The sequence below is a fragment of the Rattus rattus genome, chromosome 4, assembly GCF_011064425.1.
Source record: "Rattus rattus isolate New Zealand chromosome 4, Rrattus_CSIRO_v1, whole genome shotgun sequence".
In the NCBI taxonomy this organism is placed as follows: domain Eukaryota; kingdom Metazoa; phylum Chordata; class Mammalia; order Rodentia; family Muridae; genus Rattus; species Rattus rattus.
The window spans coordinates 157,234,697-157,260,625 of record NC_046157.1 but is presented as its reverse complement, the minus strand read 5'-3'; the positions used below and the strand labels follow the sequence as shown (position 1 = coordinate 157,260,625).

At 43.5% G+C, this 25,929-nt stretch overlaps 1 protein-coding gene across 1 annotated transcript in view; it reads left to right on the top strand.

The window, feature by feature from the left end:
- Dner (delta/notch like EGF repeat containing) overlaps nt 1–25,929 on the top strand; it is a 279,772-nt gene that overhangs the window by 141,224 nt on the left and 112,619 nt on the right. The gene's annotated exons all lie outside the window — the stretch shown is intronic.

Below are 25,929 nucleotides of genomic sequence, written 5' to 3'. Positions count from 1 at the left end.
TAGACTCTATGGAGGACTTGCGTCCTGTTGCCCATTTTCTTTGGTATCTGTGGTCATATGACATTAGGTTTCTTGGGTATGAGGCATGGGCCTGCAGGTAGTTTTCTCTTCTGCCACATTCTGTCCAGTTATTGACAGGAGTCCATCCATGGCAGTCACTGGGACCATTGTTCCTGAATCTAGGGCTCCCTCCAAACCTTCTTGGCAGATAGGCCCTAGGCTTCATCTGAAGAGCCCAGCAAGGGTACCAATGTTATTAATCTGGGTGCCTGTTTCCTCCAGGGCACCCATTTCTCCCACCACTCCCTACTTCTGCTCTAGCATAGTCTTGGTTATTTTTCTCTTTATTTATACCCACACTTCTACCAGTATAATAAGCAAACATGGGCTCCCCAAACACCACAAGACTCTTACTTGATTTGGACTGATTTTTAAGAGAGGAGAAGCTAAATCTTCTTGGATGGTGTTAGCCTATTTCATAATAGAGGTGTGAGCTTTGATGAGTGTAGGGAACTGACAAAAGGAACAGGCTTCCAAATATTGCTTGTCACATGAAAAATATATGAGTTTACTGTTTCAGACATGATATTGCAATTGCTAAAATACACCACTCTCTTGTAAGATGTTTTCTGGAAGAGTTGGAATGTGGTAAGGAACTCAGGTGAAGGTGGGAATGGAAATTTCTGGCAAATCTTAGGAAACAGATATGAGGGTAAACCAGAACCAAAGCTGTCACCCCTTCTAGTGAGAGGAGGAGGAGGACTGGAGTAACAGGAGGCAAGTGTATTTCTCTTGCTGATTTCCCATGGTGAATGTGCAACACGTTCTCAAGGATTGTACTGTTAATTTCCACATGGAATTATATCCTTGGAATAATGAACTCAAGACAGGGAAGTGTTTGGATGCAAGAGTGGCTGTCCTTTTGTTTCCCACATGTAGGCTTTGTCTCTATCACTAGGAAGAGTGAACAGGACTCTGCTTTCAGACAAATACCTAGAAGCTTCCCTAGCTCTTTGCCTTAGGAGTCAATCCAATGTCCTTTGACTTTGAGGCCAGGACACCAGAGTCACATCCTGAGAGAGAGCTCAGCTGGAATTGTTCTTGTGTCTGGTGAAACTGTGTCTTAGTTTGGTCTCCAGCTGCAACATTGAAGGCCTGAGCTTGTGGTACTTCCCTCCCCACTCAGGAATTAGTTGTAGGTTTGTGCTCTCGAGTCCTATCTGATACAATGTTGGACTGACTTCTTCTACGTGGCTTCAGTTTACCAGAATTATATTCTTGAATCATTGGCTTGAACCAACAGCTCTACCTACCATTTGATGTCCTATTTTCTGTCCCACAGGGCACAGGTGGGAGGCACTGCCCTCTTAGCGCCCTGAGTGCCTTATGTCAGCATTCTTTTCCTTCCACAGAAGCTGGTGTTTCTTGTTAGAGCTTTCAGGGTATTCTAGGTCCTGGGCTTGTTCATGTCTGTACTCTTTTGCATAGTAATGATGGGAACTCACAAACAGCATATTTTAAGTTTCCAGGCCCCACCCCAACCTTCGCACGCTCTGACTTCAGATCTCTGTGATTTTGTTCTTGCTTATGGCGATTTCCCTTGGAAAATTAACCTGCTTGCCTGCCCTCTGGATCCTGTCCTCCCAATTTCCCTAGATAAACTAAGAGATGGCCTCACAGAAAAATTCCAGTTGCGTTCTCTCTCAGTAGTGGCTCTGGTATCCCAGCCTCAAAGCCTAAAGACAGTGGGCTGACTGACTCCTAAGGCAAAGAGTCTGGGAGTTAAGGTTCAGGTCAAATTTCTTTGTTTCTGGAAGTATCCCTAAGGAGTTTCTTTCCATTCTGATGGTATTTCCCTTATCTTCAAATCTGGGCTTTTGATTTGTTTATGCTTTTGTATGTCTGTCATGATCTGCATTCACCTTGTGCCTGAGTTCTTGAGTGTCTACCTAGGCTTCTTTGGTTCTGGGAGACACAGATCAGGTCTGGAAAGACATGGCCTAGATGTCTAGAAGGAGCCAGAAGACCTTGGGGGCAAGAGTTACCCATGAAGTACAGCATACTTGGAGAACTTTCCAAGTGTTCTATGAGAGCCCAGAGAAACATCTGTGATAGATCTGAGATCACCAGGAAATGAGGGAGGGCATCCCCATAGTCTGTGATGATGGGTTCCCTCACATTAACACTTGATTCTGAATCATATTCCATCCAATATAATAAGTAGCATAACCCTTCACATGTTGGAGCTGCTACAGGAGTGTGAACCAAACAGGGGAAAGAAAGCTAAGAGCAGAAATGCGATAAGGAACCAGTTCTTCAAGTAGACGTGTAAAAATCACTTCTAAATTTAACACATAGAGGTCCCTGGCAAGCAAGTGGTCAGTTTTGAAAAGAAAGCCTCAGAAGAAAATACTTCCTGGTTGAAGATTCACAGTTAGCCAGGCCCAGAAAGTTTTAGGCACCAGTGACAATTGTAAGCATCAGAGCCCTTTCTTTACCCAGAAAGAAACAGGCCAGAATAGCTGGACCCGTGAACTCTTTGCTGCTGTTCTCCAGTTAGTATGAAGCCATCACCATGGGTGAGGCTCTCGGTAGGTGGCAGTGGCATGTGCACAGGAGGGCAGTCATAGATGTCAGAATCACTTACCATCAGTGACCTAAAGAGCTGACTCTTGTAGATTATTAGTGTAAGGCAGAGGCCCTGGCGAGACCTTGAGGAAAAGGGTACTCTGACCTGGCAGGGTTTCAAGAGAGCGGTGGGGTAGGGAAGATGAGGAGACTCACAATGAGTCAAGGGAGTAGTTTGCTTTTAGCGCTGAAGGCTAGCGGGCTGCCAATCACCAGACTGCAGAGGGACCTTTACTCTATCAGTTTAGTGTGTGATGGGGTCAGGTCCCCAAGGCTCGGCCAGAACTCTGGAGAAATTTCTCCTTGAAGAGGGAGGAAGACACAGCCAGAGAGGATGCTAAGTGAAATAATGGTGATGTGTGTCTGATGAACCAGTTAGTAGGTGGCATATTAAAGAAAAAAAATTAAAGACTTGTTCTTTTTTTCCTCTAGTCTTTTTTTTAACTTTATTAACTTGAGTATTTCTTATTTAAATTTCTATTGTTATTCCCCTTCCCGGTTTCCCGGCCAACATCACCCTAACCCCTCCCCCTCCCCTTCTGTATGGGCTTCCCCTCCCCATCCTACCCCCATTACCACCCTCCCCCCAACAATCACGTTCACCAGGTGTTCAGTCTTGGCAGGACCAAGGGCTTCCCCTTCCACTGGTGCTCTTACTAGGAGCTCAGGGTCAGTCCATGTATAGTCTTTGGGTAGTGGCTTAGTCCCTGGAAGCTCTGGTTGGTTGGCATTGTTGTTCAAGAGCCCCTTCAAGCTCTTCCAGTCCTTTCTCTGATTCCTTCAACAGGGGTCCCGTTCTCAGTTCAGTGGTTTGCTGCTGGCATTCACCTATGTATTTGCTGTATTCTGGCTGTGTCTCTCAGGAGAGATCTACATCCGGTTCCTGTCGGCCTGCACTTCTTTGCTTCATCCATCTTATCTAGTTTGGTGGCTGGATATGTATGGGCCACATGTGGGGCAGGCTCTGAATGGGTGTTCCTTCTGCCTCTGTTCTAAACTTTGCTTCCCTATTTCCTGCCAAGAGTATTCTTGCTCCCCTTTAAAGAAGGAGTGAAGCATCCGCATTTTGGTCATCCTTCTTGAGTTTCATGTGTTCTGTGCATCTAGGGTAATTCAAGCATTTGGGCTAATAGCCACTTATCAATGAGTGCATACCATGTGTGTTTTTCTGTTAAGACTTGTTCTTATTGTAAGACAGTGTTCTCATAAAGGGGGAGGACAGGTCTAATTTTTTTCTATAGAGTAATTTAGTAACAGGGGTCACTAAGTGCTTCCAATCTAGACCAAGGAAATGGCTCAGAGAGTAAGGTGATTGATGGGCAAGTATTGAGGACTTGAGTTCAAATCCCAGTACCCACAAAAGAAACTGGGTATGTTAATTTTTATCTTTAAACCCAGAGCTGCTGTAGTGCTGCAGAGAGAGAGAGAGAGAGAGAGAGAGAGAGAGAGAGAGAGAGAGAGAGAGATTGATTGATTATTTCTGGGCCTGCTGACTAGTCAGTTTCATTGAATTGGTGAGCTCCCAGTTCAGTAAGAGACCCTATCTCAAAAAACAAGATGGTGAATGTTTGAAGAAGACCCCAGTCATTAATCTCTGGCCTACATATACATGTACACGCATGTATGCATGTATACACAGACACACACATAAAATAAGAAAATATAATATAATACAATAAACACCTTTTGAGTCACAGTGTATATACTTTGCACCTAAAGCGAAGGTGTTGATAGTTTATTATTAGCTAACGGAAAGAAGTGAGGTCTCAGATTTCACTTGCAGATACTTCCTCGTGGACCTCCGAGGGGAAACATTTTTGTAAATAATAAAATGTAAGTATTAGAAACGCTTTAACTGCGGAGATCATCAAAATAAGTGCGGCCCAGCTGTCATGCTTCCTTTTAATGGACAATGCTAAGCTTGTCTAAAATTCCTTCAGCTCCAGCGAGAATTACCACTCTTGGTGCTGGTGTAATTAAAAGGCCATCTCGGCCTTTCATGTCCTAGAGAGAAGACAGCGTCTCTCCCTGTGTCAAAATATGGCGACATACTTGAATCATGTATTGTAAATTATTTCAAGAGATGATTCTAAATTACACCTCAAAGGACAGACGTCTCAGTGTGCTTTCTAAGTGGCACCAGTGACTTCTGTAAGATTGAAATGTGTCCCTCTCCAGGGGCTAAGAATTGCAGAGACACTGTAAAGTGCTGGAAACATTCCAAACACATCAGGGTGAAGATTATCTTATTGGTTGACATTTTGAGGGTCACAGAATTTAGAATGGAGGTGGGATTTTTTTTTTTTGAGGCCTCTCCACTTATTTTATTGTAAATGCCAAGGAAGCCAAGCAAGAGAGATTGAAGTCATTTGCCCAAGGTCTAAGAGCTAATTCATGACAGAGAAGGGTGAAGAGAAATTCCTGGACTTTTAGTCCCCCGTTTTGAGATACACTGTCTGTTCTTTCTGCCTTCACTCCCATGTGCCTAGCCTCACACATCTCTCAGGACACACAGGTGACAGCAGTCTCTTCTACATGTGCAGTGTTGTCAAGTGTTGATTACTGTTTATAAGGAAATCCAGGTCTCAGATGGAAACACATGTTTCTGTCACTTGGTCACTTGGTATTCCCTTACATAGTTAGGCATGACATTTCTCAAGCATTCATGTACACACAAATTCTGTAAGGAGGACCTTATCCAACTACATGGTCTGACTCAGGGGATCTGGAGTTGGGTCTGAGGTGAGGCAAAGGGGGAAAAACGGGATCTTGAGGGCATGCTGTCATAGCTTCTCAGAGAGGCAGAAGGGTGTCAGCTGACTTCTTCCACCATTTTCTCCAGCATATATTATACCAGGGACTTGGCTCTCTGGACAAAGTCCAGAGAAAATAATAGTTAATGCTCTGTGTATTGTGACACAAGGAAGGCTTTACAAAAAGAACAAACGTTCTTTTCAGAATTGTGTCAGGGGGATAACTAGAGTTTGCTGATTCAATTCCTGTAAGTTGCTGTCAGTATGCAAGCACAGGATAGAACGAGGCCTGCCGTTGGACAAGAAGGAAGGATGGGTGGGAGAAAAGTTTTAGAGAGGAAGAGAACGGAACAAGAGGAGGGAGCAGCTGAGAGAATATGGGGCTGATGTTAAGATTTCTCTCTGTGCATTTACAGGTTGTTGTGATTATTCTTAAGGGATGGATGTGTACAAGATTTTGTGAATCTACATGAGCAAACTATATCTTATCTAGGTGGGCGGTTTATATCTTTGGTTATAAACCAAGCGTGGCATGCGGCCATGCTAGCACGGCCAGAGGAACTCGATGTGAGTCTCAGGTGTGGTAACAACCCGCCAAGGGGAAGTGGTAACAGGGAAACAGCTAGAGGGCGCCGATCCATTTGGAATGGGAACTTGCGGGACCAGGTCGTGCCCCCTTTTTAAACCACACCACAATAAATTATACCTTTGCGTGTGTGTGCGTGTGTGTGCATGCATGTGTTTGCATGTGCACATAGATGCACATGTGAGGGCTCGTCCACAGACGAGCATGTGGAGGCAGAGGTTGACATCAGGTGTTTTGCTCAGTCATTCTTTGTCTTACGTTTTTAGACCAGGGCTTCTTGATGAGTGCTTTAGAACCTGGAGCTCCCTGATGGCTAGGCTGGTCACTGCCTTGCTGGCAGGCCACAGGGACTTCCCATGTCTGCCTTCTCTATGTTGAAATTATGGGATGCTGCACTCAGATTGAAACTTGGATCTCATGATTGTATACTGAGTACTTTACCCTCTCCCCAGCCCATAATTCAACAACAAGAGCAATAAAATAAACACAACACTAAAGGTCTGCCTAGATTCTTTTGCCTGAGAGACGAAAACCCATCCCAGGAAGGCTGGCTGGAGTGATTCCCTTGTTTCTGCCTCTCCGAAGTGCTGAGTTTTCAGTTCATAAGTCCAGGAACTGCCAGTCCTGCTGGAAAGAGGTGGCCAAGCATCTGTGCACCTGGACAGCATCCACAGGAGGGCATGGGGCCCTTGCTTAGGGACCTGAGAATCGTCCTTGGCTCTTGATCCCAGAGCTGAGGTTAATTAGTCGATCCCTTAGAGGGTTTGATTACCCTCCCCCAACTTCCAGACCCTCAGCCAGTATGACCTGAGCATTTAGTCTGTTAGCAGATCACCCCATTTTCTCTGTGACCTTACCTTACACTTCAAACCTCTTCCCAAGCTGTGGAGTGTTAGTGACTCCCCAGTGGCCATTTACTTATGTCTGCGGACACAGCTGTCAGGAGATACAACAGCTGAGCTAATTTGAAATGGGACAGGGCCACCAGCAGGCTTCTAATGTGTCCATATGGAAAGCATTGTTGAAGGCTGTTTTGCTAGCACTGACCGTCATACACTATTAAAGAGTGGGGATGTTATCTGTGGAATGTATTGTTAGAGGATAGTGGCTTATGTAAACAGAGACAGCTTGATTGATTGACTGACTGACTGATCGATTGATTTTTTTCCTAAGGTAGGAAAGCATGGTGTAGCCCTGACTGTCCTGAACTTACTGTATAGACCAGGCTGGCCTTGAACTTTAGAACAATCATCCTGCCTCTGCTTTCTGAATACTGGATCTCGGGTGTGTAGTATGTGCGTGTGTGTGTGTGTGTGTGTGTGTGTGTGTGTGTGTGTGTGTAAGTCTATGCTATGACATACTTATGAAGGTCAGAGGACAACTTCTAGAAGTTGGTTTCCTTTTACCATGGGGCTCTCAGGAACTATTAAACTCAAGTCACCAGTCTTAGTGACAAGTGCCTTTATCTACTGAGCCATCTGGTTGACCTGGAAGACAACTTTAATATCAGTCGATGACACCATCTTATGGATCACAGCGGTATATGCAGCCTGTGTGGCCAAAATGCCGTGGTGAAATTGGAGCAGGTGGGATGTCGGTGTGCCCATAATTTTAACACTTGAGAGGAAGAGACAGGATGATGGTCCGTTGGAGACCAGTTTGAGCTAAATAGCAAGATCCCATCTCAAAGCAAAATAGAACTAAACAAGACAAAACCAGACAGAACAAGAGAAAATGATTGCGTGTATGACTGCAGTGGGGGCAGAGCTACTGGCCCTGCTCAGCAAAGTTGGTAGCCTCATAGGCCTTCCAGGTCTCTTCTTGGCACTTGACCCACTTTTGCCAGCAGACTTACGGACTCTCCTAAAAATGTCCTCTGGATGCCAAGTCAGTGGAGTAGTTTTCTTTACAAAAAGGTCTGGTGTCACCTGGCTTTTATTTACTTATCTTGGTCTTGGGCATGTATTACATTCTTAATGAAGCAGCTTTTGAAAGCTCTTGGTACCTACTGCAGAAATAGATGGAAGAAAAAACACTATCGATCCATTGAATTGATAAACTCCTCATGCATTCACATAAACAATGCCTTCTAAATGAAAAAAAATCTGTATTTCTCAAAACAACAATAAAATATGTAGTGAGAGAGTGTAGAGTGTCTTTTTTTTTTTTTTTTACTTTTTCTTTTTTTTCTTTTACAAAATTCTTCAAGGTCTGGCTTTAAAGAAAGCAGCTGGAGTTTTGCAGATTTACAGATTGCTTTTCCATGCAATCTGTCACCATGTGGTGTTTTGGTTTCGGTCTGGGAAGAAAATCAGCCTCACGTGGGCGTTCAGTTGGAGAAGGGACAAAAGTTTTAATAGCCATTTCAATAATAGTGGATATTCTTGAAAAGTCTACAGAACTTGACAAGTGGCGAATTCTTAAAGGTTAATTGAATGTGGATGGGATCTGAGACTCTATCAATAAACTTTTGTTACATGACAATCTGCTGGTCTGTGTACAACTATTTTGCTCATGAATGGGGCCTGAGGTATCTCCCATCAATCATATGGAAAATATCGCCTTGCTGAGTTAGAACTGAGCTTCCAAATGTTGATACACTCCACGATAGTGCATCAAGAAAATCACAGCTGTGGCTAATAGCACCACAGTCTCATCAGAAAAGACTTTAAGTTTTGGGAATCTGCCAAGGTATTAGTAGAAGATAACAACTTTTTGCAACTCTCTAATTTGTCCTTGAAAGCCTGGATTTTTCTCTCTGACAACAAAAACTCTTGGTTATTGTCCTAAAAGTGACAGACTGACTTTGCTCATTTGAGAACAACAACAACAAAAAATGTCTGCACATAGGCAGGCTTTGGGTAAATACAGCTGGTCTTTTGTCATTCTTCTAAGGACGGGGTGGGGGGTGGGGGTGGGGGGGTGTCAGGAGGTTTGCTTGAGATGACCTTTGGTCACCAAGGTAAAGGAGTGTTCCTCGTTTACATTTGGTTCTAGCAGAATGTTTAGATTTATGCTCGAGGGCTGAGAGATTCTAACCTCATAACCTTTGTCCCTTTAAGGAGAACATTCTAAGTAGACCTGACATTTCCTCTGGACTTCCTAAATGATGGTGAAGGCCCTGAGAAAACTGTGACATCGTTTCCATTGTTGTGAATGATGGGTGATCTTTCTCGTTGTATTTCGTAGCTTTAGTACCAAGGTCAATATGGAAAAACGACTCCTTTTCTTCCTTCTCTTCTTTTTTCTCTCTTTCCTTCTCCTTCAGCTCCTATTCTTCCTCCTCCTTTATTTTCTGCACCTTTAATATTTTGTTTTTGATTAGTAAACACCTCAACTTTTGTTTTGCCAATATGGCAAAATCCAACCTCCAAAGGACTCGAAAGTCTAAACCTTAGCCGAGGGTGGACATGCGACATGCAAGTGGGAAACCCTACACCCGGATTCATGGAGAGGTAGCAGTCAAAACATTCAGTGCTATTTAAAATATTGAATGAAAAATAAGTGTTTTTTCTTCTTCTTCGTTGTTTGACCTTGAGAGCCTTTGTTGTCTTCATTGTGGCTGTTCTATGATTTTCTTTGCTTGGCTCCTTGGGCACGGCTTCAGGTCAGTTGTGAAAGCTGCCTAGGTGCTTGCTTCATCCCTGTTCTCCCCTAGGTCTCCCCTGTTCTACAGCCATCCTTGGGCAGCACCTTGGACTCCTGGGCTGTCTGTCAAGAAATCAATTGAATGCTCCCTAAAGCTCTGATAAAAAGAAGACAAAAGGCAGCCGATTAAAATGATGAAGAGCTTCAAAAATATTTAAAACCACTTTCCTGTTGACTAGTGCTGTCTTTCTAGATATGAGGAAGAAGGGGCAAGCTTTAGTTCTTGGGTTCTACCTGGAGACTGGGGCTTTCCTCCGATGACATACGGAGAACTGCCTCTGGGTCAAGCTGCAGGGAAGACTAGCAGAGGGACAGGAAGGAAGCAGATCATAGAGGGGCGTGGGGAGCTGGCAACCTGTGTGGCTCACTGTTTTAATAAGTTTGGTGCTGAGGAGAGAGGCGATGAGGAATGGGAGCCTAGGAAGAAAGAAGGGCTTTTAAAGGACAGAGAACACAGCACATTGAAATCAGACATAGGGACGTGGAGATGGGTGAAGTGTAAGCAAAGGATGAGAGATTGGCTCAACGGAGACAAGGAAGGATGCAAGAAAAATGGCATGAGCCTCCTTGTCTGAGGCAAGTGATGTTAAATAGAAGGCTTGGCAAAGGCATTATGAAATCCTTTAACATAAGTTAAAAAAGAACCACATGGACAAAACACATTAATTAAGACAAGCCTCCATTGCCTCTGTCTAGTTTCAATGACTTTGACCATGCCAAGGTAAAGCCCTATGGCCATCGACACTCCCTATTCCTCCCTTCCCCACTTCAGCAACCTCTGCCTGTCTCCATGGCTTTGTCATTCTGGAGGGTTTGAATGGAATCCTATCCAGTGGACCCCTGGGGTGTGGCTTTTTTCACTCAGCGTGCTTCCTAGTCCATGCCTGTTGTAGAATGGTTTAGTACTCTATTCCTTTATGTGGCTGAATAATATTAACATTCCGTCATAGGGGGTCACAAGTTCTGTGTCCCTTATCCAAAACGCTTGCAGCTAAAAGTGGTCTGGAGTTTTAGAATCTTAAGGAATGAGACCTAAGTCTAAATCAGAGATTCATTTATGTTTCATTTACACCTTATCCAAATTTTCTGTTTTGTTTTGTTTTTTTCAAGACATGGTTTCTTTGTGTAGCCCTGGACCAGGCTGGCCTCGAACATAGAGAATCACCTGCCTCTGCCTCCCAAGTTAAAGGTATGCTGGTGTGAACCAGCATAGTTCAGATATCTTAAAGGCAATTTCATTCAATATTTTAAGTAGCCCCAAATGTTTTGACTGCCAACTCTTTATGAACCCCAGGACTGTGTCTGTCCTCTGATAAGGTTTGGACTTTGGAACTCTTTGGAAACTGGGTTTTCAGATAGGGGTGCTTCACTTCATTTGTTTGTCACTGATGGGCATTGTCTTATTTTCTCCTTTGCTTCTGGTAAATGGTGTTGCTATAAAAGTTGAATATCTGCCTGCTTCCCTGTCCGGAAGAGAGGAATGATTGTATATCATAGGTAATTCTGTGTTTCCATTTTCAAAGAGTAGCCATGTTGTTATCTACAGTGACAAGACCCCTTGACAGTCGTACCTGTACAGTATGGGAGTTCTTTCTTTCCACATCCTCTTCAGATTTTGATTCTTGATATCTGACTGTGTGCTGTGTGAGGTGGCATTTCCCTGTGGGTCTGTCTGTCTTTCTTTCTTTCTTCCTTCCTTCCTTTCTTTCTTTCTTTCTTTCTTTCTTTCTTTCTTTCTTTCTTTCTTTCTTTCTTTCATCTTCATGTTCTATTGCTGGGAAAAGACACCATGATCAAGGCAATTCTTATAAAACAAAGCATTTTGGAGGCTGGCTTACAGTTTCAGAGGCTTAGTCCATTATTATCAAGGTGGGGAGCATGGCAGCATGCATGGTGATGGATCAGTAGCTGAGAACTTTACATCCTGATCTATTTACACAGAGAGAGGAAGTGGAGACACTGGGCCTATCATAGACTTTTGAAACCTCAAAGCCCACTTCCAGTGACCTACCTTTTTCAATAAGGTCATATCTATTCCAACAAGACCCTACCTCCTGATCCTTCCAAACAATTCACCAACCAACTGAAGACTAAGCAGTAAATAAATAAGCCTATTCTCATTCAAATCACCATTTCCTCCCTCTTCCCTCCTTCCCTCCCTCCCTGCCTTCCTCCCTCCCTCCCTTTCTCCTTCCTTTCTTCTTTCCTTACTTCCTGCTTTCTTCTTTCCTTCTGAGACAGGGTTTCACCCTGTCATCCTGGTTGGTTTGGAACTCCCTCTGTAGGCCAGTCTGGTCTCTAAATCACAGAGATCCACCTGCCTCTGCCTCCTGAATGAAGGGATTGAAGGCCTGTGCTGCCGTGCTCAGTTCTCTTATATCTCCCTAAGGGTGAATGATGTTGATCAATAAGGTGATTTTTGCTTTTAGAAAACACATTTTGAAATTCTACATCCAAACGAAATCTGAGCTTACTCTTTTTGTGTGTTAAGCGGGGCTGGGTTATGGGACAACAGGAAGTGCAAGAAGGCCCTTTGTTGAGTTGCGTGGCTTCAGCAACACTTGGGACTCCAGATGCTTTGTCTCTGACTGTGGTAGATGGTTCAGCCTCCCTGGGCCATGTGGAATAATGGTCTAGGCTAGGTCAGAGCTGGGAATCCTGCTCGGTCTAGCTCTAGGTTATGCTTCGCCTAAAAGTCTAAGGTTGGTTGTTTTTATGGAATAGACAATGAGACAGAGATAGAAAAGGTTGGTAAAGTAATACCACCTTGATGTTGAATTTGCCATAACCACCTCCATGGGGAAGGGACAGGACACACCACCAACCTCTGTCAGACAGTCAAGACTATCATACGGTTTTCTTTTATCTTTGCACTCCAAGAACAATCCTGAGGGGCTGGCCTAAGCCTGCTGCTTGTCTGTTTCTTATTGGCAGCAGGAGCATTCCATGCTAACGTCCTTTTACATAATGGGCACCTGGAGGCTACTAAGATTGGTGTTTCAGGCATGATTCCCTTCCAAGTCACAACGGGGGACAGTTTCTAGTTTAATGGTGGTTCCAAGTCAATAAGGGATGGAGAAGCTGACTCCAGAGGGAAAGGGGCCTGTTCTCCTGGAATTTCCCAGCTGCTTGGTGTTGGATAAACTCAGCAAGGTTACCCCAGGCCCTCTTGAGCTGTTGCCATGAACACAATCCTCTCTCTGTGTCTGGCCGCTGTTGGTTTCCACACAGCCTCTGGGCAGGGAATCAGAGCTGTGTCTCCAACCTCAGCCGGAGACCGTTATGTGATATGTGCACTGGGATGTCATTTAGGGCTTGACTGCAGGGAAGAGCTCAAAGGACTCTAGCCTGACAGCCTTCCAGGGGACCAGAAGACGGCTTGGCAAATGTGCAATATTCCAGATCTGTGCGGAATTCAAAGGTCATTAATAATATAGAACATCAGAATGACCATTTATGCATTTTGTGGCAATAGTCATGATATTTTGGCAGGAAATGGGAAAACTGGAGCAGACAAAATGAATCCCTGAAGCTGTTTGTACACCATCATTTGTACACTTCTAAGTAAGTGTCTATGTGGACTCAGCTGTGTATCTCCAAAAACAGAGAAGTTTGCTTTGTTTTCTCCATGCCTGAGCATCATGTCATAGTGCAGTACGTTCCTGACATCTGTGGAGTGCTTTTATTGTTTCCTTTCCCTTAATCATTTCCTTGTAAGTGTGTGTATGTGTGTGCATGTATATGTATGTGTGTACACAGGCCAGAAGTCAGTGTTGATGTCTTCCTTGATTATTTTCCACCTTATTTTAATCTATGTATCTATGTATCTATGTATCTATGTATCTATCTATGTATCTATGTATCTATGTATCTATCTATCTATCTATCTATCTATCTATCTATCATTTGTCTTCTATGTATGTATGCATCTATCTGTCTGTCTGTCTATCTATCTATCATCTGTTTTCTATGTATGTATGCATCTGTCTATCTATCTATCTATCTATCTATCTATCTATCTATCTATCTATCATCTATCTATCTATGGACACTGAACTTGGAGCTTGCTGATTTGGCAAGATCAGCAAGCTCCATCGATGATCCTCCTGTTTCCAACTCCCCAGTATTGCATGCACCAAGCTGTTTATGTGGGTATAGGGGGTCAAAGCCAGGTCTTTATGCTTACACAGAAAGTGTTTTGGCCACCTAGCCTTCCCACCAGTCTCTCCCTACAGAGTTCCCTCACTACAGTTTGGTTTTGTTTTTATCCTTCCATTTTTTTACTTCTTGGGTTTTGTCTTCACTTCCTGTATCCATAACACTGGGAAGTAACATGGGATTGGACACAGTCATGAAAAACAGGTAGATTAAGCATGCATGGCAGGAACATTAATATTCATAGAAAATAAAACATTAAAGGGATGAATCAGATGTCAATCATGAAGGAATAAGTCACAGTAAGCAGACTTCTGGGGAGGCTGCTGGAGGCAGTGGGTGGGGCTTAGCCAGGGACTCTGGGGGTTTGTCTAGGCACTTTCCTCTGAATTTGTACCATTTCTCTCCCACTGTAGTCAGAGCTTGCTCCACTGTTAGGATCTCTCCTATGTGCTATGTATGGTTAAAGGGGGAAGGCAGAGAAATGGTGCTATCTAAAATGAGAAGCAGCAGCCAATCTTACTGTTGCCTGAAGGGCTTTTTCAAGTTGCTAAAAGAAGTGACAATGTGAGAAGTTGGGGCTTCCATATTTAGATCACTATGACACCATCCCTCCGTTTTCTACCACCAGAATAATTCCATCTGCAAATTAATCAAATGCACTCCGTTACATCTAGCATGATTTATAGTCACAGGATGCTCACAAGACACCACTAGTTCCACAGCTGTGTCCTTGCAGGAAGGGTTTGTGACACCCACCCTGAGTTCACCCAAATGTTTAGGTGGAAGTTAACACTCTGCCTCTATCAGAGGTGTTCTAGAGAGGGAAACTCACACGTCGCTTTCTAGCTATTGGAGTTTGAATAGTGGATGCCCCAAATCAAGCCTTCCCCAGGAATCTTATGCTGGGGAAGGGAAAGACTAAAGTTCAGGTTCTAGCCCATGGAAGAATTTGTCTCCTAGGAAGAGATTTCTGGCTTCCATATTGTTACAAAGTTCGAGACTTTTCACATCAGTAGAGGTCAGTGGTCTCTGGGTAGAGATCCAGGTTCAAGGTCAGGCTGCAGCACTCAGTGAAATAGCTTGCTTAATTCTCTGTAGCCTTAAATTTCCCCTTCAGTGATGAGGATGGTGACTGTGGCCAGGGCACATTGCTGTGGTATGTAAACAGTGCTGGGCTGGTAAAACTCAGTACGGATGCTAAAAACACCCAAGTCCTAATAGAAGGTAAAGGAGATCTGGTATGTGGGAATACCTTGGCTATACTTAGCCAATGCCCGAACTTAAAACTGGCCAAGGTGCAGAGAACAAAAGACGGTGATGCTCAGCCCTAACCAGCCCACATTGTCAATGCCTCCCACCCCACCCAAAGACTTAGAGAACATCACCAGAAGATGAGGCAGGGAGAATGGAGGAGCCTGCGGATGGTGTGGAGAGCTGTGAGATGCTGTCTTCCGGACATGACATGGGTGTAGAATGCTCCAGCCGCTGTTGTTATCAGCATAAGACCCTGCCAAGATCTAGTGTGCCAGAATTCTAGCATAAATGGAGGAGTGCCATCTATGCTACTGGGCATCCCCTGACAAGACAGCGCTGCCTCTGGGTCGGTAAAGGGCATGGAGATGAACCACTCCAGGGTTTCAGGGAACAGCATTTGTTTATTGCCTGTGAACAACCATTTATGTAGTGGAAGCCTATCTGACTGTGAATAGTTAGCACACTACTTTGGACCGGGTGGTGAATACTCATACCACCAGGGTCTCTATGTGGAAGGAGCACATTGAAGGGGACAGAGTGCATACTTATCAGAAGGCCAGGTACCAGCTACTCACTTCCTTTCATTCATTCGTTCTGACTTCTGGGGCATGGTGTGTCATGCTTCTTATTTCAAATTGCAGTGTGCAAGTAGCCATTAGGTTATATCTGCATTTTCTCCTACAGGGGAGGGGCTCCCCAGGTCTCACCCCGAATGGAGGAGCTATTGGTAGGTGATATCTGCCAGGGGAGAGATAATCGTCCTTCCTTGTGGGTACAATTACTAATAGGTTTCCCATGGCTCCACACCCACACAGTACTAACTAGACAGTAGATTGTTTTTTAAAAAAAAAAAAAAAGAAAGAGAAGATGTGAAAGTAGGAACATGTTGGAGGATATGGGGGAGTTTGAGGGAAAGTGGGGGTATGTGCATATAGTCACATTTCATTGTGTACATGTATACAATTCTCAGAGTGAAGAATCACAATAATAATAAAAAGAAAATGCTTCATGACTGAAAAGGCACATATGACACACAGTCCACTAACAGTCAGCACCCATGGCCCCTGTTACACTTGGCATCTTCCTGCTCCCACTCATTCTGCCCATTCTACCCAAGGTGCTTCTGGCCGACACAACTTCCTTTCATTGGCTATACTTGCATTTAATTTCCTTCTTGGAATTCTAGTTTTTAAAGGCTAATGGTGGGAGGGAAGTTGCTATTTGCATTTGGAAGCCAAACCACCAGCATGTGCTGCATTTGCTGGCTTTGTTTTTACAAATGTATGCCACTGGCCAGAGAAATGTCCAGGCAGTTGCTCAGCTTAGGCTCTGCCCATTATTCTGAGGCTCTGGTCAAATAACTGCATGCCAGCTCTGCAGTTAAGGAATAAAAGTGCTGACGATTTTATCTAGAAATATGAACTCCACAAGTTTGTGATTGTTCCCCAGAACAGACCCGATGCATGAGTTCTAAAAATATGGCAAATCCATAGTTATCAGTGGGCAGTGATGGTGGGAAATGGTATACATTAAAAATTATTATGAGGGTCCATACATAGGAACTATTTTTTAAAACATCCTGTTATTTCTTATTGTGTAGCCTAGGCTGGTTTGGAACTTACTATGTAGCTCAGGCTGGCCTGAAACTAGCAACCAAGACATGTTTCAAGCAAACAAAAGTGGCTAAGAGCTGGGGAGATGGCTCAGTGGGTAAAGTGCTTGCTATGCAAGCATGAGGAAGTGAGTTCAAATCCTCCAAACCCATGTAAAGACGGGCATGACAGCAAGTGTCTTAATCCCATTGCCCCTACAGGGAGAAAGGAGGTGAGGCAGGGGGATGCTCAGAGCTTGTGAACCAGTTTGTCTCAAAGACAAGATACCTTGTCTCAAATAAAGATGATGGTCAGGACTGATGCCTGAGGTTGTCCCCTGACTTCCACATGTGCACTATGATACATGTGTGACCAAGCTCAAACAATTGTGCACACACACACACACACACACACACACACACACACACACACACACAGAGAGAGAGAGAGAGAGAGAGAGAGAGAGAGAGAGAGAGAGATTGCCTGGTTCCTGTGCTGTTGAGCAGGAATCTATGGTCCAGGACTATCTGGGGCAGGAGAGTCTTTTGTCCAAGTTTCTTGGAGACATCAGCTTGGTAGGATGCTTGGAATTCTGGGTTTTAAGCTTAATTCCTTTGTAATAAAGGCACAGTTTTCTATTTAAATGCAAATGTCCCTGAAATAGTAACACAGTGGGGTGTCATCTATCCTTAAAACCAGAGTAACTGCAGGATTAGGGATTGGCTTCAGTAGGAGAGCAGGACATTCTAGAAGACAGGTACAGCCTGTCAGGGTTGCCTAGGAGAACAGAGACCTGTGCTTGGGGTGTGGGGTTTGAGAGACTTGTCAGCAGGCCCTAGCCTCGTGCTTGGGAAGGCTGGTCTGAGCATTTCTGGAGACGCCTCGTGGGTGACATCAATGGCCTCAAGTTTCATTCCTCAGCAGAAGTCCAGTTACACACATTCAGAGCAGACAGGAATGTGACCTCCAGGGCAGACAGGAATCTGAGTCAGTTCAGGAGAATTCCTTTTGTTTTAAAACCGTTCCAACAGAAGATTCTAAAAATCATAATTAGAAGAGAGAATTTGAGATTAGCCTGCAGATGGAGTTCTGAAATGTATGATGGTCACACAGGTGCCTTGGCCTTAGAGGCTTGCCTACCTAAGATGAAGTAAGTTTAATGTGTCTCTTGTTACCAAGTGAATCTGTATGGGCTCACAAACTTCCACATCCAACAGCTCCATGAAACAGACCCCACCACCCCCACATCATCACCATAGAGGCTGTTGGAAATGAAACACAGGCTTCCTCTTCCGAACCGAGAACCTAATTCCAATATTCTTGTCTAGGTGTCACAAATAATTCTGAGAAAGAAAAACAACAATATTACCATCTTTTAGTGGTTAAAAGATGATACATGAGGGGCTGGAGAGATAGCTTAGCAGTTAGGAGCACTTGCTGCTCTTGTAGAGGACCGGGGATCAAGGTTTATACCTAGTACCCACGCGATGGCACACAACCATCTGTTACTCTAGTTCCAGGGATCAGCGTCCTCTGCCCCTCACAGGCCCCAGGCACGCACATGGCATAGGTACATGCATCAGACAAATACCCATTTACGAAACTTTGAAAGGAAGATATGAGCGGCGATAATATTTCTACATTCCTAGTTTGCATACAGATTACCTTCTCTGATTCAAACTGGAGGATTATTTCATGACCACGGTGAAGACATCGCTTTACATGCACTTCAGAGATCACAAATCGTTGGGAAGTAAGCAGGGTTAGTTTTATACATAAACATTTTATGTTCATGAGTTTCTTTCAAAGATTATTAAAATGATTAATTTTTAATTATTCTGCAGAAATGCATTTATTAGACATGACCTGCTCTTTGTTCGCCATTAAAATGACGACAGCAATGTGTTTAATGAGATAAGAGTAACTGTAATGAATGACAGGATCTTCCTTCCTTTTCCGGTGTAATTTCAGTTTGTATAGGTATCATAAAGTAAGAGATGCTATCCCTAGATCAAAGACTCTATAGGTAGAAAATACACTAAATTAAAGATATTTTTAAGAAGATTTTTCGGTTTTCTTTTATATATATATATATATATATATATATATATATATATATATATATATATATGTTTATCTGCATATATGTATATATATACCATATGTGTGCTTGATGTCCAAGGAGGCCAGGAGAGGGCACTGGAACCCTTAGAAACAGAGTTACAAATCGTTATGTGTCTCTGTGTAGGGTGCCAAGAATCAAACCCGGGTCTTTTGTAAGAATATTCAGTGTTCTCAACCTCCATGAAAAGATGTTTGTGGGTTTTTATTGTTGTTGTTTATTTTTTTTAACATTCAAGAAATGTGTTTAGCCAAATTCATTATCTAGATCTATCTAGAATCACATAGACCTCTTAGATTTTAGGTTTTGATGTCAATATTCTGTGTTTGGGTGAATGTGCTCTTATTTCTACCAGAACAATGGGATGAAAAATAGTGTTATCCCCAAAGGGAGGCTACATGGATTCTGCTTACACCTTGATGTGTAACTTTTGTCTTATAGATTTTTGAGAAATGTTAGAGATAGTCAACCGGCTCTGACTGTATCATGGTGGTCCTCCCAGACAAGTATAGAGATCAGAGAAGAAACAATGAGGTGGCCACAGTGACATGAAGTCCCCTGCACAGTTGTGATAGTCAGGGCGTTACTGCTATGAACAGACACCATGACCAAGACAACTCATAGAGGACAACATTTAATTGGGGCTGGCTTACTGGATCTGAGGTTCAGTCCATTGTCATCATAGTGTGAAACATGGCAGTATCCAGGCAGGCATGGCACAAGCGGAGCTGAGAGTTCTACAGTTTCTTCAGAAGGCATACAGAAGACTGTCTCTCCCATGGCTAGGAGGAGGGTCCCAAAGCCCACCCCCACAGTGACACACTTCCTTTAACAAGGCTACACCTACCCCAACAAGGGCACACTTCCTAGTAGTGTCACTCCCTGGGCCAAGCATATTCAAACCAACATAACAGTGACACTAAAGCTTTGTGCTTCTCAATGGGACATAACCCCAGAGTCACTGGATCAGTGGACTGGGGCCTTTGGGAGTCATCCCCTTCAGCGTCTGTGCACCCATGTTCCACTATCTCTGTACACTCTCAATTGTAAGAATGTTTTACAGGGAGACTGGGTCTGCCCCAACCTGCTACTGACTAGCCTCCTGGCATGATCAACTTCCTCTTGGCAAAATAATAATACCAGTTCTGTGAGGCCACGGGGAGGACAAGAAGGAAGGGGTACTCACATGATCTGTGATCCATGGTGGATCTTCTCCACAGCGTGAGAATTTGCTGTCTGTCCTGTTCCTGTCTGATTTCCATCTTTAGAGGGCACTCCCACAGGGTCATCATCTTTGCTCCTGTGGGCAGTAACCCCAGGAAGATGCTGAGAGTCTCTGCATTCTCTAATAACTCCTTCTCATTAATAACTTATGTATAGCATTTCTCTTTTCCTAAAGCCTTTATTCCCCTCCATTTTTCTTTTGATATCACCAAAGGAAGGACTAGGAGGCTAAATGGGATTTTGAAATGAGAGAGTAGAATGGCGTGGAGAACGGTGTGCATTGGCTCGTGGGATCAAAAGGTTGTTTTTTTTTTTTCCCCTTTTTTTCTCTCTTTTTTTGTTGGGGAAGGAATTTCTATAAAAGATGAATTTTCAGTGATGTAAAGTCAAACTGTATTTGTGTTTCAATTAGAAGGCGGCAGTGGGTAAGCACACAGCTGTTGGTGAATTAACAACAGGCACGGAAACCTCACGCCTCACCCCAGCACTGATGAGGACATCTTAGGTGTCAGGATGTACTTGGAAAATGATTCTGCCCAGTCCCATTCTCCTCATGCATGCATCGAGGTTTAGGAAAACTTTTTACAAAGTTTTCCTGTAGGACAATTTCTCCTTCCCACCCCCTACCAGGAAAAAAAAATTAACTCTATTATCCTTTCAAAGGAATAGATGGGAATCCTATTGTTGTTCAAATTTACTATTTCCTATTATTTAAAAATATTTTATGTATGTGAATGTTTGACCTGCATGTGTATGGTGTGTGTGCATGTGTATGGTGTGTGTGCATCAAGTCTGATATCCTCAAAGGCCAGAAGAGGGCATCAGATCCCTTAGAACTAGAGTTCTAGACCCTTGTGAACCAACCTGTAGGTGCCAGGAATTGAACCTGGGTCCTTCGCAAAAGCAGCCGATTCTCTTAGCCACCAAGCCATTTTATCCAGCTCCATTGTTTACTATTTGCAATTTAATGTTTAAGCCGAAGGAACAAATTATATGAATTCATGAATGTCGTGTCTGAAAATTAATGTTTAGATAATATGTACAGTTCTGTTTAATGCTGGTTTTTAAGACAATAAACTACTACTAAACTATTTGCAGTTAATCAGCTCCAATTGAAGTGCGATGGTGTCTAAGTCTGGTGTGGATATGAACATTCGGACTGTGAACAATGGGAGTGTGGTTTTGAAATTATAAATGTAACTAATCACAGAGCAGGACAACCTGGCCAAGAGACAGGAACTGTAAACATGCAACACTTAAGAGCACTGTGTTCCCCCAAAGAGGCATCAATGTGTCTCCGTGGCCAGGTTCCAGATGCTCTTGTGTGGCCTCAGCTAAGGGAGAGACAGTTAGAGGCATTTTGACATTGTAAGTAGAAGTCTCTTAAACTTTGTATCCAAATATTTCCTTTTGCCTCTTGAAATACTAAGCCAGGGTTTTGTAGAAGCCTAAATTCCATTTATTTTAGGTGTGCTAGACTATCTTTCCAACACTCTGAGGCTATAACTCATTTACACTTAGTCAAAGAAAGCTCTTAAAGTTTTTAAAGATTTATTTATATTTATTTTATTCATTTAGTGGTGTGTATGTATCTATGTGTGTGTCTGTCTGTGACTGTGTGTCTAGTCTGTATGTGTGAGTATGTTTCTGTATGTGTGCTTGTGTAAATGGATGTATCTGTGTGTTTATTTGTGTGTGTGTGTCTGTATGTCTATCTCTCTCTCTCTCTCTGTGTATGTCTCTGTGTGTGTGTCTGTGTATGTCTCTCTGTGTGTTTGTATGTATGTGTATGTCTGTGTCTCTGTGTGTGTGTGTCTTTCTGTGTCTGTGAGTGTATATGTGTGTGTCTATGTGAGTGTGTGTCTCTATGCCTGTATAGGTTTGTATGGATGTGTATGTCTGTTTCTGTGTGTGTGTGTGTGTGTGTGTGTGTGTGGAGAGAGAGAGAGAGAGAGAGAGAGAGAGAGAGAGAGAGAGAGAGAGAGAGAGAGAGAAATGGTGTTGTGGCTAGTTTGTGTATATATCACGTGGAGGCCGAAAGAGCGTGTTACCTTTTCTCTTTATCACCCTCCACCTATTCCTTTGAGTCTGGTTCTCTCCCCAAACCTGGGTCTTGAAATTTTCTGGCTAGAGTGGAAGCCAGCAAGACCTGCTAGGCTCCTATTTCTGCTTCACTCAGAACTGGCGTTATTATTTTATGGTTACTAGGATCTGAAGTCGAATTCTCATAATTGCACATGCAGCAAACACTTCATCACTGAGCTATCTCTCCAGCCCAGTGGTTAGAATTTTCTATCCTTAGTGTTCATCAGCTCTGTAACTTCAGGTCCAGTGGCCGCCTAGTGTGGTTTTCAGAGTAGAAGGAGTGGGCTATGGGTTCTTAGATGAAGATAATATGACAAAATTTCTGAAAGTCTTGATTGCCACAGATTCAGTGCCTTTGAGGGCATCTGGATAGTTTAGGCTGGAATCTGGTTCCTGCTGTGTGGTTACATGAGTGACAGAAGCTGGGACTCTACCTCCTAACTTAATGCTCATTTACAGTGATACAACCTCTCTGCAAATAGATCTGCTGAGAGCCCTCATTTCTGGAAGCATCTTTATAGACAGTGGTTCCTGGAACACGTCCAAACGCTAGGAGTAAGAAAATTCCAGACATTATCTCTCGGTGCTGCAGTTAGCATAGTGAAGTCTTCATAGTCACTACAGGCTGGAAGGCTTCTCTTCCAGCTGAGGCCAGGCTGGGTGTGCCTCATTCACGACCTTTGACTGCTGGGGACTTGGAGCAGTGACCACACCTCCACTTTCCTTTGGCTGACCCCTCCTTTCAGCCACATTGGACTGTTCGAATGGAAATGTGCTTCGTTTTTTGATCCATGTCAACTAGGGGAAAATATGTCAGTCCCTTAGGGCAAGTGCAGCTTTTCTTGCACACAAGGCTGTGAAATAAATCTCTGGAGTGGCACTGGCTCAGGATGCTCCCCACCAATGTCCCTTAACAACAGCAGCAGTTAGTCCCTCAGGGGTGAGCTGGACACGGTGCCAAAGTGGATTCTAATGTTTCAACATTTTTTTTTCTTGGTTGCTAGCCAGGGTCTCAAAATAAAAATAACACATTTTGTTATGGAAAAATTTAGCATATATGAAAGTACAGAACAGTGTGTCTGCATTGTTTGGATCCACAACCATCTACTCAGTAGTCAAGTTTTGACCTTGCCAACATCCAGATGCTTAACTGTGAATAACCCAGATGTCCTATGCCATCCATCTGGTCTCTGATGTAGATAAGTGTTGGCTGGGAGAGTCTTAGACAGCAGAGTGGGTTGTAGCATCTTCGCTGCATCTCCACAGGCATGGGGACCTGTGAGGCACGCACCCCTTGGTTGAGGATGCTCTTTCAAATCTTTGTTCTAGTTAGGCCCTTTGTGTGGACCAGTGGTCAGTACAAACCAGTGGAAGTGTCTGTTGTGGTATTAAAAAAATCCACTTGGAGAGATAGAGATAGAAATAGAGGGGAAAGAGAGAGAGAAAAAGAGAGAGAGACACACAGAGAGAGACAGAGAGACAGAGACAGACACAAAGAGATAGAGACAGAGAGAGACAGAGACAGAGAGACAGAGACAGAGAGACAGATACAGAGAGACACACAGAAAGAGGATCCAGATCTTGTACATGACCCTCCTGCAACATCTGCTTACTTGTCTTGATTTAATGAAACATCAACATTCAATATAACTGAAATCTTAGATGTAAGTTCCACCCCTTTGGCAGAATATTGACAAGGCTATCTACATAAGTCCGACTTTTTGTTTCCATGACAAAGACCTGAAACAAACTTTTAAAAGAGGAATGACTTATTTTCGGTTATGGTTTCAGAGTCCACGCTGCCTGGTCCCCTCACTGCTAGGCATGTTGCAAAGCAGAAACATCACAGTGGAAGGGCATGAGGGGAGAAAGCTGGTCACCTCATAGGAACCGGAGAAACAGGAGAGGCAGGAGGCAGAGAGAAGAGAGATTAGTGACAAGGGATAGTCTTCAAGGTCATGCTCCCAGTGATCTGTTTCCTATCGAATGGGACCCATCTCTAGTTGGTACCACCTCTCAACAATATCAAATCATGATCCACGAATGCGTCCATCCACGGTCAAAGGCAGAGCCCTTGCATTCCAATGACTTTCCCTGAGGGCCAGCTTTTCCCCACACGAGGATTTTTAAGGGAACACTTCCTGTTCAGCCATAACTGTTTTGCAAGTCCATTCACTTGTCTTGTACTTAGACAAGGACAGTCAGTAATGCAGAGAGCTAAGGGAGGCAGCCTGACAAGAAAGGAATGGGCACAGGACACAGAAACCCAGAGAAGGCACTGGAATTTGGCCATTTGCTTGGGCTTCTTTCAGAGTCTGGCTGGAGGGTGTCTCACAGTGCTGTACAACACCTGCAGTGCACTGGCTGCAGGGAACAGCTGGTCATGGAAAGAGACTTTCAATCAACGACACACGAGTTTAAACTTTGACCTTCTACTTGCTAGCTGGGACACCTTAGGTCAATTTATCTGATTTATCTGTTGAGTCTGTTTGCATTTTGTAAAATGGATCTGTGAATACCCTTCCTGACAGATACAGGACAGGTTAATGAGATAGTTCTGTACAAGCAAAGTTGACCAACAATAAAATTCAATATCTAGACAGCTGGTATTTTTATGTTCACATCGATGTCACAGGACATCAAAACCAAGTGTGATCTCCGTGTACCTTTCTTATGGAGAAGGTGACAGAATTTGTTTCTTCAAGTATTATTTTTGTTCTCTGTGTTTGGGTGTTTTGCCTTCATTTATGACTGTGTGGTATGTGGGTGCCTGATGCCCAGGGATGCCAGAAGAGGGCACTGGATCATCTGGAACTAGAATTGAACCCAGGTCCTCTGGAAGAGCATCAAGTGCTCTTCAACATTGAGTCATCTCTCTAGTCTCAAGTTCTGAGTCTTAAAGAGAGATACAGTTGCTCAGACTGGTTATTTCTGGGCTGTCTTGTCTGTCTCCTAGTAGCAAGATTTTGTGAAGATGTAAAAAAGACAAAGAATAAGACATTCAAGGTAGGCTGGGGCCTTCAGTGTTATGCTGGGGAGTGCAGACTCGCTTACTTACATATTAAGCTCTATATTATATAGTATTTTCAGTGTTATATAATACTGAATAAAACCTAGCCTAGGCCAGAATAGAAGCCTCCATAAGTCAGAGGTCAAGAGCTGAGTTAGGAAGAGGAAGTAGCCATGTGTGCCACAGGGCCCTGGGTAGTACTCAAACATGAGCTTTGCATGACTTAACGTATGTAGCTCAAATGATGGGAAAGTTCATTGAGTGTTCATGTTGTATGCTCTGTTCGTAAGTGAGACATGTCACTCATGTGTGGGTTTTCCTGGGTAAGGCCTGCTTACAGTACTTCACATGGTATATGGTGCATGCTGTTCTTGACCACACCCTCATGGTGAATGCTATTGTAGACGTGCTTCTTACGGCCACTTCCAATACTCCACTGAGGATGTAAGTTAAAGTAGCAAGTTGAATTGCTCAGTGAAAGCAATTTTGCCAGACGAACAAGAGACTCTCACTAGGATTTTGGCTCTGATGGTCAGTTTGATATGAGTAATGAAAAGCCCTGATTATACTGAAGAAGGGTTGACCTTTTTGTTTTTTTTCTTTTCTTGTCTTTTTTAAAAAGACTTATTTATTTATTTTTATGTATATGTATATAAGAACACTGTCACTGTCTTCAGACACACCCGAAGAGGGCATCAGATCCCATTACAGATGGGTGTGAGCCACCTTGTGGGTGCTGAGATTTGAACTCAGGAGCTCTGGATGAGCACCCAGTGCTCTTAACTGCTGAGCCATCTCTCCAGCACCACTGAACATTTCTTTAACTTGGATCGCTTCCCTGAGAAAGACTCATTAATATACAAATAGAA